Source organism: Callithrix jacchus, chromosome 14 (assembly GCF_049354715.1).
Source record: "Callithrix jacchus isolate 240 chromosome 14, calJac240_pri, whole genome shotgun sequence".
In the NCBI taxonomy this organism is placed as follows: Eukaryota; Metazoa; Chordata; class Mammalia; order Primates; family Cebidae; genus Callithrix; species Callithrix jacchus.
Window position 1 is genome coordinate 106,769,747 of NC_133515.1, and position 14,905 is coordinate 106,784,651.

The 14,905-nt window shown below is 43.5% G+C and overlaps 1 protein-coding gene and 1 long non-coding RNA gene across 5 annotated transcripts in view; one reads left to right on the forward strand and one right to left on the reverse strand.

Annotated features, from left to right (window-relative positions):
- LOC118147410 (uncharacterized) overlaps positions 1-6,790 on the reverse strand; it is a 46,847-nt gene extending 40,057 nt beyond the window's left edge. For both annotated transcript variants that reach the window (XR_004733809.3, XR_013526174.1), the window contains exon 1: positions 6,517-6,790. This is a non-coding gene — a long non-coding RNA (uncharacterized LOC118147410). The remainder of the gene's footprint in view (positions 1-6,516) is intronic.
- The window catches only part of LOC128929670 (uncharacterized), a 361,144-nt gene that overhangs the window by 280,490 nt on the left and 65,749 nt on the right, over positions 1-14,905 (forward strand). The window lies entirely within an intron of this gene.

The window sequence follows — 14,905 nt, forward strand, 5'->3', positions numbered from 1 at the left end:
GGCTGAAGAGTGACATCGAATTACATGAAAGAGGCTGTGTGAGAAGAAATGAAGTGTCTCTACTGGCAGAAATGTAACCAGAAAAAAGTACTTGGTCTGATGCCTTAGGGTAGTAATGCTAGCAGCAGCTTGGCAGCAGGGAAACACTCTTGGCTGTGGAGATGCATTCACTGCAGGTTCAAATCCTCCTTTGGTGCTCACAAGAGGTGACTTTGGGCTGGGTCTGCATCTGTAGATGGAAACAGTGGCCCCTCTGTGTTTGTCTTGAGAGGAATCAACAACCTGCAGAAGGCATCTTGGTACAGTGAAGGAGACCAGAGTCTCTGAAGCCAAATGGCTATCCTTTGAATCTTGTCTCCCCTACTTTCTAGCTGTATGGTTTGAGGCAGGTTCATTTACTTCCCTGTGCCTCAGTTTCCTTATCTGAAACGGGGCACAAAATAGTACTTACCTCAGTGTTGAGTAATGCATGGGGGATTGATTTTGGGATCCTCTGCAGATACTCAAATTCTCAGATGTTCAAGTCCCTGCTATAAAATGGTATAGTATTTGCATATAACCTACGCACATCCTCCTGTATGCTTTAAATCATCTCTGGACTTCTTATAATACCTAATGCAATGTAAATGCTATGTAAATAGTTGTCATACTGTATGGTTTAGGGAATAATGACAAGAAAAAGAAGTCTGCACACATTCAGTACAGATTTTTTTTCCCAGAATATTTTCAACTTGCAGTTGGTTGAATCACAGATGTGGAACCTGCGGATGCGGAGTCTGTGTACTTGGAACAGTGCCTGGCATCTAATAACATTACTGTAGAAGTCTTTGTTTTTTTTGTGATTAGGAATATTATTATGACTCCTTGAGGAAGTCATGGTCCTCAGAGAATATTACCTAGGGGAATTACAGAGAAGGAAAGTATGCTCACAGATAATCAAAAGCTGTTCTTCGTTTCACAGTGTAAGGTGACCTGCAGTCCTTTTCTACCTGACAGAGGGGCATGTTTTCCAACACTGCCCATCTAATTGTGATGCACAGCTGGGGGCTGAATTCCATTATACTCTAGAACCCCCTCCTAAAACATCCATTGCTCTGCCTCCAAGATCAAGCCTAACTGAAGAGTTCATCTCTCGTCTCCAAAAGTTGATTTATTACTGTCAAGGTCAATACAATATCAAAACACCTGGCCTTGTACCACCATTGGGATTATTTGAGCAACCACATAGCTGAGACCATGCCAGCACAGAGGAGCCAACTGTTCCTTTATCGGGTGTGGAAAAGGAAATCTCAGTGTCTGTAGATGGGAAGAGGCACTGCTGATTTCTGCAAGGTTCTAGATCTGTATGGTAGGCACGAGCTTTTCACGAATATCTGCTTCTGTTAACAATCAGATGATTTTAGGATGCTCTGCAGATACCCAAATCCTCAGGTGCGCAAGTCCCTGATATAAAGGACTTATATCAAAAGAAGGAGAAGTGTGTTCTGCCTTCTTTGAAGTTTCCTGTGGGCCTGTGATTTGCTTTGGTAATGACCCTGAGGGCAGAGCCAGGTGATACATGTCCGTTTTGGGTGAAATCCCTCACTTGCTGGGGGGTGACCCTGAGCCCACTCTTCCCTGCTACTTGTGGCAGAAGCACCTGTAGACAAGGAAAGGACATAAGGGCAGGGCATCCTGAAATTCCAAGCTAACCAAAGAGGACTGTTAGCCTGCAGGGGAAATCAACTTCTCTTTCTTAGGCCCTGTTATTTTGGTTTCGTATTTCTTTCCTTTTAAATTTTTTTCCCTTTTCCAAACTGAAGCATTAAGTGATCTACCTCGGCTGATGGCTTATAAATGAGCATGCATAAATAAAAAGGTGATCATTAGGAATTGAAAGACATTTCCTCTGTGCTAAATATAGGTCATTCTTTTTGATCATTGGGGAAGTGACGGTCACACCATTACCTAGCTTTCCATCAGCTTTTTGATAAAATGTTTACTACCTGCTCATGTACTAGAAGGGAAAGTATGAGCTGATTGCTACAAGAGGAAGATGTTATTTATTTATTTATTTTTGAGACAGAGCCTCACTCTGTCGCCCAGGCTGGAGTGCAGTGGTGCAATCTCGGCTCCCTGCCACCTCCAGAAAGGGGTTTTGTTTCACACATTGGTTAATGTATTCAAATGAATCCCGATGAAACCCTGGTGACGTGCCCTGGTGCATTCTTTGCTTTCAACCTTCCAGCAACTTGATCAGTGACATCCGGGAAGGCATTCAAAGCCACACTTAGTAAGTTTTTGGAACATGAAAAATTGAATGCATGCACCCAGGATTTATAACAATGTTGCTGTCTAAAATCAATGAGATTCAGATGGAATCGTGCCCGGTTGCACGTTGTGCTGTGCTTTTAATTTGATGGTGTAATGTAACATTTCCGTTATCATTCACCGTAATGCTATTTATTATCTCAAAAGATCGATAACCACCTAAGTGTCCAAGGGTAGGGAAGAGTTATGTGCGTTGTGATTTCTGTCTGCAGAGAGCATTTAATATCATAAGGAATGCTAACCATATAATGTTAAAGTAAAAGGTCCACTAAATATGAAATTGTGGGCAGTGTGATTCCAATGTGGCTTTAAAAAGAAAGGGTCTGCGTACCAAAGGCAAGCTTTTCTTCCTTCTCGCTTTTCAATTTTCCAATAAGTTTTTACATGAGTAGGTGTTATTTTCATATTAAGGATAACATTGTACAAGACAGCAAACTTTACGTAAGGATTTAAAGGTTAGGGAGAAGGTCCTCTTTCCCATATTTGCGTAGGATCTGCGTCAACCTCACTACCTCAGTTGGGTTTATCGTGCCCATCGTGAGGCAACACATTTGTGATATTTGCAGTGTTCTCGGTGCTACTGCTGAGGTTATGCGAGCTCTGATTTATGAGTTCATATTCTAACATGGTTTTAGGTATTTTCCGGAAAACTGTATTGCAAAATATAAGTGCCAGGCTGAACTGACGTGACTATAGTTTGGAAAGACTTAGCATTCAATTATGTTTTCTATCTAAATATAATCAGTGTCTTCTTGACTTATGGTATTCCTGAATACACATTGTTTTAAGAAAGCACACTTGCTGGGCATGGTGGCTCACACCTGTAAATCCCAGCAATTTAGGAAGCTGAGGCAGATGGATAATCTTATGTTAGGACTTAGAGACCAGCCTGACCAACATGGAGAAACCCCATCTCTACTAAAATACAAAATTTTCTGGGCAGGGTAGTGCATGCCTGTAATCCCAGCTACTTGGGAGGCTAAGGCAGGAGAATTGTTTGATCCTGGGAGGTGGAGGTTGCGGTAAGCTGAGATCATGCCCTTGCACTCCAGCCTGGGCAACACAAGCAAAACTCTATCTAAAAAAAAAGGGAAAGAAAAAGAAAAAAGAACACTTAAGCATTTATATCGTTTTACATAAAATTAATAAGGACCTAAATTTTAAATGTATCTAAAAAGTATTTTTCAATCTAGATAAAATAACTTTTTCAGTAGTTTTTGTTTTGTTATTAATTATAATGCTGCATCTAATTTATCTTTTTCTATCTTTATATGCTTTTATAGGAAAATTGATATATAAATACTTCAAATGATATTTAACAATATTGTTTAGAGCTTGTTTGAAGATTGCCTACTTTATAGCTTATGTGCTACCTGCTTGATTTAGCTCTTGCTATTGAATTTTCTCTACTTTAAAAGCAGCATTAACTGTAAAAAAAGCCACAATTATTCTATTTTTTTCCATATACTGTTATAACTGCCATTCTAAATGCAGTCTTCACTGGGCTATGTTGTACTGGAAAATACATATGTAAAAGGTGGGTGAGCTAGGAGTATACTTTTGTTTCTGAGGAACTTGCTTGTGTTTTAAATTTGGAATCTTCTAACAATCTTATAAATGCTTTACTCCATTCTCTTCAATAAAATGTATTTGGGAAAATTTACTTTGATTTTTAAAGGGATTCTTCTGATTTAACCTGATTGTTGTGTCATGTATATACTCTGGTCCACTTATTATTATTACATTTTTTTGGTAAAGATGGGAATCTCACTATGATGTCCAGGCTGGTCTCAAATTCCTAGCCTGAAACAACCCTCCTGCCTTAGCCTCCCAAATTGCTGGGATTACAGGTGTGAACCACTGTGCCTGAAATTTCTCTGTAACTCATGATTTGAAATAAATATGACTGATTAAAGAAAAGGACATTTCACAACAGGTATATAGAGAGCTTTGTTGAAACATATTTTAGAGAGAATTCCCTGAATTTTCTCATATACTATCTACATTCATTCATTCACACATTCATTCATTCTTTCGTTTGCTCCTTCAATACACAATTATTGAGCACCTACAGTGCTCAAGGCCTGGGATGCCCTAAGTCAATTTTGTTAGTTCTTGAAGAAATGCGGATCTAATTCTCAACTACACTTGAGTGTTCAGAGGCGCTGAATTACGGCACTGAGCTGTTTGTCACAATATTACTGTTAGTGTATTGTAGAAATTACAGTGTGTTCATTGTTCCCTCTCCCCGTACTAATTTCCTTCCTTGCAGCTGATGGTGGATGAGAGCAGATGCAGAGAGGAGAGGGCAGGATTGCAACCTCAGCCACCACAGGCAGGGACAAATTGAGTTCTGGGTCGGGTTCTATTGGTGCATATATGGGAGACTTTCCATCATGCATTTCTATGACGTGCCTTCTATTATGTACAAGAGTACACATTTTCAGCAATGAAAAGCAAAACAAAACAGTATACACATGTCAAGGATGTGGAGTTTGTTTGATTCGGGTAGCTATCTGGGAAACAGAGAAAGTAAGTTAGAGGAACTTGGCTTGCTAAGGCGAGATATACATATTCATGCAACTATTAGGTTGGTGCAAAAGTAATTGCGCTAAAAGCAATGGCAAAATGACAATTACACAATGACTTTTGCACCACCCTAACAGTTCATCAGTTCAAATCCTTAGGAAACCACATCTGCCTTCGACAGGAAATAAGAATGGTTGTGAAAGTCTTAGGCAAGCATGCTTCGGTGCAATGCAGTGAGATGGTTCTCAGGCCATCTGGTGTGTAAAATAAAGTTTCCCTGCACCTTCATTTAACCTCTTTCAGGGCTCCTGAGTGACATCCAAGGCCTAGCACTGAACTGACTGAGCCTTTCACTTTTTGACTAATTGTTGTGGTTACAAGACACAATATCAATTCATTTATAGCAGCTGCTTATGCTATGCCAAAGTATAGTAGAGTGTGAAACAGGAGCATTTTCACAGCGATAGGAGCTTCCATCCTTCCCTTTGCTCTGCATCTTGTAGACAATTTGAAAAGTCATAAGTCATGTGAAAAAAGGCTTTCCTAAACCTCTTGGGAAATATCTCTCCCTATTATTACACACGAATTATTATTTGGGATAAGCAAAAGGCTAAACTATCTTTGGAATTAGAAAACTAGGCAATATTGCTTTATTCCTTTATTGCCCATGGGGCTGCTAAAATAAATATATTTTATTTGAAATAAAATTTTAAATAATATTTTGCTTTTAAAAAATAAGATGCCTCATAAGAATTCAGAAACTCTAGAGCATATTTTTAAAATAAAGGTTACCCTGGCCTTTCTACTAGAAGCAATCACTGTTTATATATGGAGACAGTGAGAAAGACATACAAGCACATGTATAGTCTCATATAAACATTATGTAATTCTGTATTTATGATAACTATGCATAGTTATAGAATTGTTTGCATTTTTACTGTTAAAATAATTTTAGAAATAAGAATCATTCCTATTATTTTGAATATAAATGTACATACCTTATTTTATACACCTCATTTTATTGGCTGTATAATATTCCATTTAATATTCACAATGGTGCTTTTCTAAAATGTAAAAGTTCCCTTTTGGTATAAATGATAGGTTGTTATTCTTTCTACCTACCAGAGTATCGTACAACTATAAGAAGATATTTGTTAGATCAATTTGCTGTGCTAAAAAAAAAATCCACAGAATCTGGCCAGCAATACATATCATATTCACCCACTCTCATCCAAAACTAGAAAGAGTTAACATATGTGCTGCCGCCATTGGCACAGTGTGGGAAGGAACACAGTCTCCTAGTTAACTGTTTTTTTTTTTTTTTTTTAAATCACACCCATAATGCAGCTAGAAGTGAATGTCAGGCCAAGATAGAAGCATTTCTATATTCTAATGAAGACAGCAATAGGATTACAAACAAGAAAACTTGGAACACAGAAAACCAAAAGTGAAGGAAAGGATTCAGTTAGACGATCTGTGTCGACTATTCACCGCCACCAAAATGCTGTCATTTTCTAATTAAATACAAAGAAACTATTCTCACTTGGTAAAATATATTTCATTCATATACATGATATAAAACCTTGTAACTTAAAAGGAGAAACCATATGAGTAGTTCCGGTTTGGATTTTAAAGAATGACTAAGCGGTTTTGAATTCATAAATATATCTCACTTACTTAATCGTGTCCACAATAGATGAAGCTACAGTCATGCCGCTCGCTGGCTTTACTGATCGCCTGCACTTCCGAAATTAGAGCAGTCGCTGTCTAGACCAACTGACGCGTGTTCAGCCCAAGCTGTGGTCCCCTTGGCCTGCAGGACCGTTCTTTGTGAAAATTGCCATCTCCGTTCAGGCTGCGGAGACGCATTTAATCTTGGTGCTCTTTGCAGACAGACTTTAAAAAGCTGTCCCAAGAATACATCCTTGCCAGTAGTGTAGTATGTCAAACCGAGGACGAGAACCGTGCTCTATTCTTAAGATGCAACTATTTGTGGACTGGGAAGATTAGCCAAAAAGAAAGCTGGAGATCAGGAAGGCAGCTAGGCCTTGGTGTGGGAAGGGCACTGCGGCCATGGAAAAGCACTGTGGGCAGGGCGTAGTAGCTCATATCTGTAATTCCAGCAATTCGGGAGGCCAGGACAGGTGGATTACCTGAGGTCAGGAGTTGGAGACCAGCCTGACCAACATGGACAATCCCCTTCTCTACTGAAAATAAAAAATTAGCCGGGCATGGTGGCGCATACCTGTAATCCCAGCTACTTGTGAGGCTGAGGCAGGAGAATCACTTGAACCTGGGAGGTGGAGGTTGCAGTGAGCTGAGATATTGCCATTGCACTCCAGGCTGGGAAACAAGAGTAAACTCCATCTCAAAAAGAAAAAGAAAAAAAGAAAAAGAAAAAGAAAAAGAAAACAGCATTGTGAAGAAGGGCATGCCCCAGAGTGGCCATTTGGTGGCTTAGTGAGATGTGACTGTCCCCCCCACCTTGGGTTCCAGATGAGAAAGATTCAGGCTGGGAGAGTCCTTTGTTTATTGAATAATTGTATACAATTATTTTTTGTGGAAGATAATAAAATCCTTAACAGGAGTTGGGGAGGGAGTTCTTGGGGAAGGAGGGGCCTGAATAATGAAGGTCCAACATTCTTCCCCAAGAGGCTGGGTCCGGTGAGACGAGCATGTCAGGTATAATGTGGTGTCCTGGAAACTTGGAAACTCTTAAGTATGCTGTTACTTTTTTAAAAAGGCATCCAGGCTGGGTGTGGTGGCACATCCCTGTAGTCCCAGCTGTTTGGGAGGCTGAGGCGGAAGAATCGCTTGAACCCGGGAGGAGGAGGTTGCAGTGAGCCGAGATTGCCCCACTGCACTCCAGCCTGGGAGACAGAGTGAGACTCCATCCAAAAAAAAAAAACAGGTGTTCAACATCCTGGCGTCTTCCATTGCCCAGAAGGAGCAACAGATCACTGACGGTGGGGGCCAGCCCTGGGGGGTGGGACGACCTGGTCCGTGTCTGGCTGTGACACATGTGGCAGCACAGTGGCCCACAACAAAAGCTGCCACAGGACCAAGCCTGAGGGTTGACTCAGGACTCCTCATGTGCGTCAGGAAAACTGAGGAGAGGATAATTTATGGCATGTGCTCTGAGATTCCCTTAAATAGAAAAGACCAGCCGTTCAGCCTTTCCCCGTGTGTCCTCTCTCCCGTGCCTCTCACCAAAGCCTGGGAAACACAGACCCACAAAAACCAGCAGAGAAATTCCAGGGCCAGTGCAATATCCAGATTATCACACGGTCCCACATTCCTTCCTACAGACGCCACCTGGCAGAATGACGGTGAGACTCAGGGAGGTGAAGGCCATGAAAACACCTGGTTCAGTGTCTTGTGCCTGGCTGGCCCTCCATCGATTTTCCTTTCCTTCCCCAGAGTGAAATGTGACCCACTGATACCTCCTTTCATGTACCAAAGAAGTAGCTTATTTAATGAATCCCAGGTAATCATTCACTTTAGAATGCACACTAAATTATAATATGTACATATCTTAATTTTCAACTGAGCACTGCATTAAATTTTAACTTTGAACAAAATGAAAATTAATTAAATTCCTCAGTGCATACTGATTAGATACTGAAAATGCTCAGAGTAAGGCTCTGGAAATTACAACACTTCCACTCCAACTGGAAGATGGAGAACGGGCTGTCGCTAGGTGGGCTGACTACGTTTCCTGCAGGAACCCACAGGTTCAAAAGTGACACTTGTGGCCTCATAAGGTGCTGGAGTAGATGCACAGAGAATCGTTAGGTATTTTTGGAGATAACACATATACAAATAATTTTTTAGAAAATCAAAATTTAACTGGACTTTCATTACATTGAGTTAAATGAATCAAAGCTATTTGCTGAAGTTATAATAGCGCCACGTCTGCTTTCCCTAAAATAATAAATATTTTAAGGGCTGTCTTGAAGAACCTGATGCAAACCCTGAGAAAACTAAACTTAAGGAGTCTTTGTGCTTAGAAGGAGGGGCTAGATTGTGTGTGTGTCCCTAAGGGCAGTAACATGATTGATGCACCAGAAGGGAGGGGGATTTAGGACCTAGGACCAAACTGTCTATGGAACACACTCCAAGACAGAGCTCAGAAAGGATGTGTCACCCAGGTCCGACCTGTCAACTGAGAGCCCACTGAGCAAGGAGGACTTGGAGATGAGGGTGTGGCACACAGCAGATGCATTTCCCAACCGCCCTGGCATCCCTCTCAGAGGGCAGAGTCATGTACAGTCTCCCACCACACACCCTGCCCTCTTGCTATAATAGAGTGTGCACAGCATCCATCTGATGGCCTGTGGTGGTACAAGCAGCCTTGAAGAGAGAGAATAAGTGTGGTCAGGGCTCTCACTGTCACTTTGAAAATGTCACTTGTACTTTTCTGGATACATGGGTCTCCTCATTCATACTGGTGAGGGCTGGGCTGGTGCTCTCACAGACAGGTCCTCTTCAGAGCTGGGACTGGGGCTGAGATTTGGCTGAAGAGCAAAGAAGTCAAGAAGGCCATGAAAACTGTGGCTTTAGCATCATTTAGTGGCTCCTGTGCCAGTCGAGTTGATTGAAGAATACATAGAGAAAGTCCAGAGAGCTTTTACTGTAGCATTTTCCAGGCCTTTTCCAAGGCTCAGGTCTTAGCAAAGTTGCTCTCATAATCCAGCACATTTGAATATCTGCTTAGGCTGGAAATATTTTATTATCATTTAAAATGCTTGGGAATTCATCATGTAAAGCTTTGTATTTCCTGCAATGAGAGAAGGGAAGCTATTAGCCTCATTGAAGCACCACTGTTTTCCAGATCTCGTTCTCGGCAATTACACATGTATTTCTTCTCATGGCCGAGGGATGGGTGATGGGGTGAGGATGATTTCACAGCTCCGATTTGCTCTCCCATGGACTTCCAGGTTTGCACTGAGGATTCAAGTTGAGTATTTGAGAAACTCAAGGACAAGGGGTGAGAGGTTGTGGTGTAAGAGGCATTCTTAGGAGGAAGCGAAATGGTGAATCTTCGCTTCAGTGTATAGAGAGGGGCAACAGCAAGAAAAGCAAACAAAAAACCAGAAGTGAAAACCGAGTTCAAAAGGCTGCAGGAGCATGAAGGAGGTGAGGGTAGCTCATGCTTCACTTGGGGAGAGGAGAGAAGGCTTTCTAGAGAGGTGAGCACTGGACTGGGCCTTATAACACAGTGAAAGGCATTCCAGCGCACAGACCATGGCAGAAAGGGGTGGAGAGGTCAAAGTTAAGCCAGTATTAGGGCATGAGATGTTTGGGAAGTGAGATGGAGCCCACTGGGGCTAGAGCCTAGAGTTAGGGTAGGCCAAGCTGGGAAGAGTCCTGTGTCCTCCTGTGACTTGAGCCTAACATGATGCAGCCAGTTCCGCAGAGGGAGGGAGGGGCCTAGAGGATCAGCAACCTGTTCCCCACTCCTGCTCAGCCAGTGCCCCGCGTGCATCCCGCAAGCTTCCCTGGACTTTATAAGTGCACCTGAGGGCGTTTGAGTCCTAGGAAGTTAAAAAGAAGAGCAGCTTCATTTTGTGTTGGAAAAAAAACTTACAGAGCGGAATACTTCATATCTGTATAACTGTTGTCTTCATTATGCAGATTTCAAAGCGTTTGCAAGCCTTTTCTGGGCAGTACCAGTGGTGTATTTAGTGCTCTGTAGTGGAAAACAGGAAAGTGTGTGCAGCCAGCCAGCAAAGGGCATTCCTGAAGTTCGGTTGACTCATCCTGTCCCAGGCCACCCAGGACTGCACAGGGCTGCCTTGGGGGCAAACTGCTATGGGGTAGAAGGCAGGGAGGGCTTCAAGGAGGTAACAGGAACTTGAACTGGGATTGGAGTGTGACAAAATTTACGTGGGTGAAGGCGAGGAGCAAAAGCATCCTATGTAAGATGCCGCTGGAATTGAGGTTGTGAAACTGGAGACCAGCCTCCCAGCATGGCTGGGAGGGAGTTGGAACCGGAGAGGACATCTGGGCTTAGATGACGGGAGAGTCAGATGGGTGAGCCTAAGTGCGCTGCATTGGAAGCATTAATGAGTGCAAGTGCCATGATGAGTGTGGCTGCACCAACACTGTCAGGGTCAGGCAGCCCTCAGAGCCTGGGCAGCACCCCGTGCAGGGCAACAGGGAGTGGCGAAGCCTCTGGAGAACCAGCATGCAGGGTGAGCGCAGGCACCAGAGGCACAGATTTTTACCTAGTGCTGGGAAAACAGGGTTTGGCGGGTGGTTGTGATCATTGAACTATGAATTTTTCAACTCTTTTTTTCTAGGGAGAAGTAATTTTAATATTGCAGACTCTCTCCAGAAATGAAATATAAGTGGTTTTAGGAAGTTACCTGATTCTAAGTCGAGAGGGCAGACAGGGAGAAGCAGTCGGAGAGGTGATTTCCAAATTCAGGGATGAAGTGATAAGGTCTGGATGAGAAGCAGGTGTTCTGTAGGAAGGTGGCAGCAAGGCAAACTGAGAAACACAGGGAAGAGGTGAATGGAAGGGATAAGTTGAGGCAGGATATGAAGAAGGGAGAATCCACAGTCACACGCACAGCGAAGGGCCGGTGTTGAGGAGAAGGAGGTTCTAAGTGATGTTAGTCCATCGAGTGGAGCTGTTTTCTTAGCTTTCAGTGACGTGGGCCCAGAAAGCAGGAAACAGTCAAGGTTGTTCACACTCAGTTTTTAAAGTCTTACAATTTCCCATCAATTAAGCCAGAAATTAAAAAACCAGAAGAGTTATACAATTACATGCTGGAATGTTAAAAAAAATCAAAACCCCAAAGCCCACAATTTCTTATTATTGCATTTTCTTTATTATTTAAAACTTAATTGTGTGTATAGCCACACAGTATGATATTAGGGTGTCTCCAGGAACTGTGAATGAGATAAATGAGAAGTAAATGAATGAAAGAAGGGAAATGGAATTCCAGTAAGAAAAGTAAAGCATCTCTAGCTTAAAAACAAACAAAACATTTGTCTTGAAGATTAAAAATAGAAACCTGAGATAAAAATCCGAGAATTGTACCAATCCGTGTACTTTTTATTAAGTCATCAGATAAAAACTTCCACAAGCTCACAAAAGATTTCCAAAATGCTGGGAAGAGGGGTAAGGTATAAATAGACGTACGGGAGACGCGGATTCCGAGATGGCTCTGAGCATGTTGACAGTATGGTAAACAAACGAGCAGTTGCCTTCATGACACAAACACTGGGACTCGGCTAGTTTTGATTTCTAGCTCCGATTCTGTGTGACTGTGCCACCAAAATTAAGATTTCTCACTTTACATCTCACCATTCTTGATGGGGCCAGAGCTGGTACAACATTACATTCCGTCTAGAACGATTTCACCCTCGAAGCAAAACTGCAACATCTCATATGGCAACATAGCGTTGTTGTATTCATGACTGCCTTTTCTTTCTTCCTTTCTTCTTCTTTTTTCCTTTTGGTAGCAGAAAAATAATGTGGTTTGATGCAATGGCCCAACACAATAGAAGCTAATGAATAGAGCGTGTTGCACTTGAGAGACTGGCATTCAATTACTGGTGGTGCCAATCAAGTCGGGAATATTAACCATGGTAACTGCAGATTTTCAGCTCCATAGATGTGTTGGGAAGGCAGTTGCCCTGGGAATCACTGGGGTCCTGGAAGAGAGAGGGGCTTGGAGGCACACAGCACCAATGAGCTGTGAATGGCACCTTCACAGAGGTGGGCACTGACTGGTGACCACTCTGGGAAGTCCAGGGCTAGGTTCCCAGAGGACTTGTGGGAGTTCAGGAGCAAAGGCACAATGGCAGAGAAATCTGTCCTGAGAGGGAGCTGAACTGCATCCTTCTGAAATTCGTATGTTGAAGTGCTAACCCTCAGTGCCTCAGAATGGGACTGTTTGTGGAGATACGCTGGTTGCTGATGTAACTCATGTAAATGAGGTCACACTGGAGCTACTGGGTCCTACGTGCAGTGCGGCTGGTGTTCTTATAAAAAGGTCACACTGGAGCTGCTGGGTCCTACGTGCAGTGCGGCTGGTGTTCTTATAAAAAGGAGACACTCACGTGCACACGCACACACACACGCACACACGCGCATGCACACACGCGCATGCACGCACACACACACATACTCGCGCGCACACACGCGTGCATGGGCATGCACGCGCACACACACATGCGCGCACACACGCACACACACACACAAGCACCATGTGAACATGGAAGCAGAGACTGGGGCGATGTCTCCACAAACCAGGCAGAGATGACCGGCGAATGACCGCAGGCTAGAAGAGAGGAAGACAGGCCTGGGACAGAGTCTTTCCCACAGCCCTGGAAGAAGCCACCCTGCCGACACCTTAATCTTGGACTTCCAGCCTCTAGAGCTGTGAGAAAATGAAACCCTATAGTTTAAGCAGCTCTGTGTGTGGTTCTTTGTTACAGGAGTTCCCGCAAACTAATCCACCCCAAGCCATTGAATCAGGAGCTCTGGAAGAAGGCCTCAGGAAAGACCTGGTGCCCTCCCACATTTGAGAACCAACACTCTAAGTCACCAGTCCCCTTTAGAATCACCTGGGGATGTCCTAAAAACAGACTTTTAGAGTTGTCTTGTCATCCTCAGCCCCTGACCGCCCCCCACACACCCAGGGTGATCCATTCTGTTCCCTCTTGGAATAACATTCTGAATCCCAGGGCCCAGGTTCCCCTCCACTGGGAAGGCAATTGCTGTTTCAGTCATGAACCCTCACTTTTGTGTAGCGTTTCCCAGTTCCTAGAGCACTTTGCCATGAATTTCTCAGTTGATTCATTTTGGGTCCTGACCACACAGTGGCGGAGAGTGAGAAGAAGCAACTTGATTATTCAGCGGTCCCTCAGGAGCCAGGCCTGGGGAACACCGGCCCACATTCCTCTGTCATCTCAGGATGCCTGATTTCCTGGGCTGAGCCCTACACAGTCTAGCTCCAGCATACTTTACCTGGTTCACTTTCCACCCTCGCCTGCTCCCTGCCCACGGACATTCGCTGAAGGAGCACTTGCCCTGTACTGTTCTCAGCTCTTCTCACAGCTCCATGTGAATACAAATTGCACATCCCTTGGGGTCAGGTTCAGAGTCAGTGACTGCGTTGGGCAGGGATTCTGCCTTCCCAGCGAGCCCCCAGGTGCTGCAGATGGTGTGCAGATCACACGGAGTAGCAGGTACTTAGTTTCTAGTGACAGTTCAATCCTCACAACTGACTGTGACATTGGTATTATTATTCTAAGTTCTGGGATACATGTGTATGATATGTAGGTGGTCAGTACTATTATTATCCCAGTTGTACAGATGGGGAAACTGAGGCACAGGACGGTGGCTTGACTTGCCTAAGGTCACACAGCAAGTGAGTGATGGAGCTGGGATTTGAACCCAGGAAGACTGGCTATATGATTCAATCTCTTGTTTAGCACAAATAAGCAAAAGAAGCTATTTGTGGTTCCTAACAGCCCATCTGTTTTTTCTCTTCCATGTCTCTAGTGCAAATTAATCAGCCTCTTGGTTTCTCAATGTCCTCACCAGTGAAATGGGGTCACAGCAATGCCTACCTCATAGTGTAGTTGTGAGGATCGAACAATTTGATCAATGAAACTTACTTTTCCTCTTCCTCCTCCTTATTTCTCTTGTTCTGTGGTTAATGGGGGCAGGAGGGGGGACTTCCACTCCATTGCCTGTGTTGGGCTGCCTCTTTGGCACGGGGGACTTACACCCCATTGCTGTGGTGGGCTGCCTCTTTGGCACAGGGGGACTTCCACCCCACTGCCATGTTGGGCTGCCTCTTTGGAACTCCTTAGCTGTGTGATCTTTGGCATGTTACCAAATTTCTCTATAAGGAAATTGTCATCTATAAAATGGGGATAGTAAAATTTCCTTCCTCATAGAGTTACTTTGTGAAGGCAGAAGTAGAGAATACATGTAAAGCTATTCAGGTAAGCCAGACACCTAGTCAAGGTATTCAAAAATGTGGATTATTATTATTTTCATTCAATAAACACACCTCTTTCAGCCACCCACACATCCCAT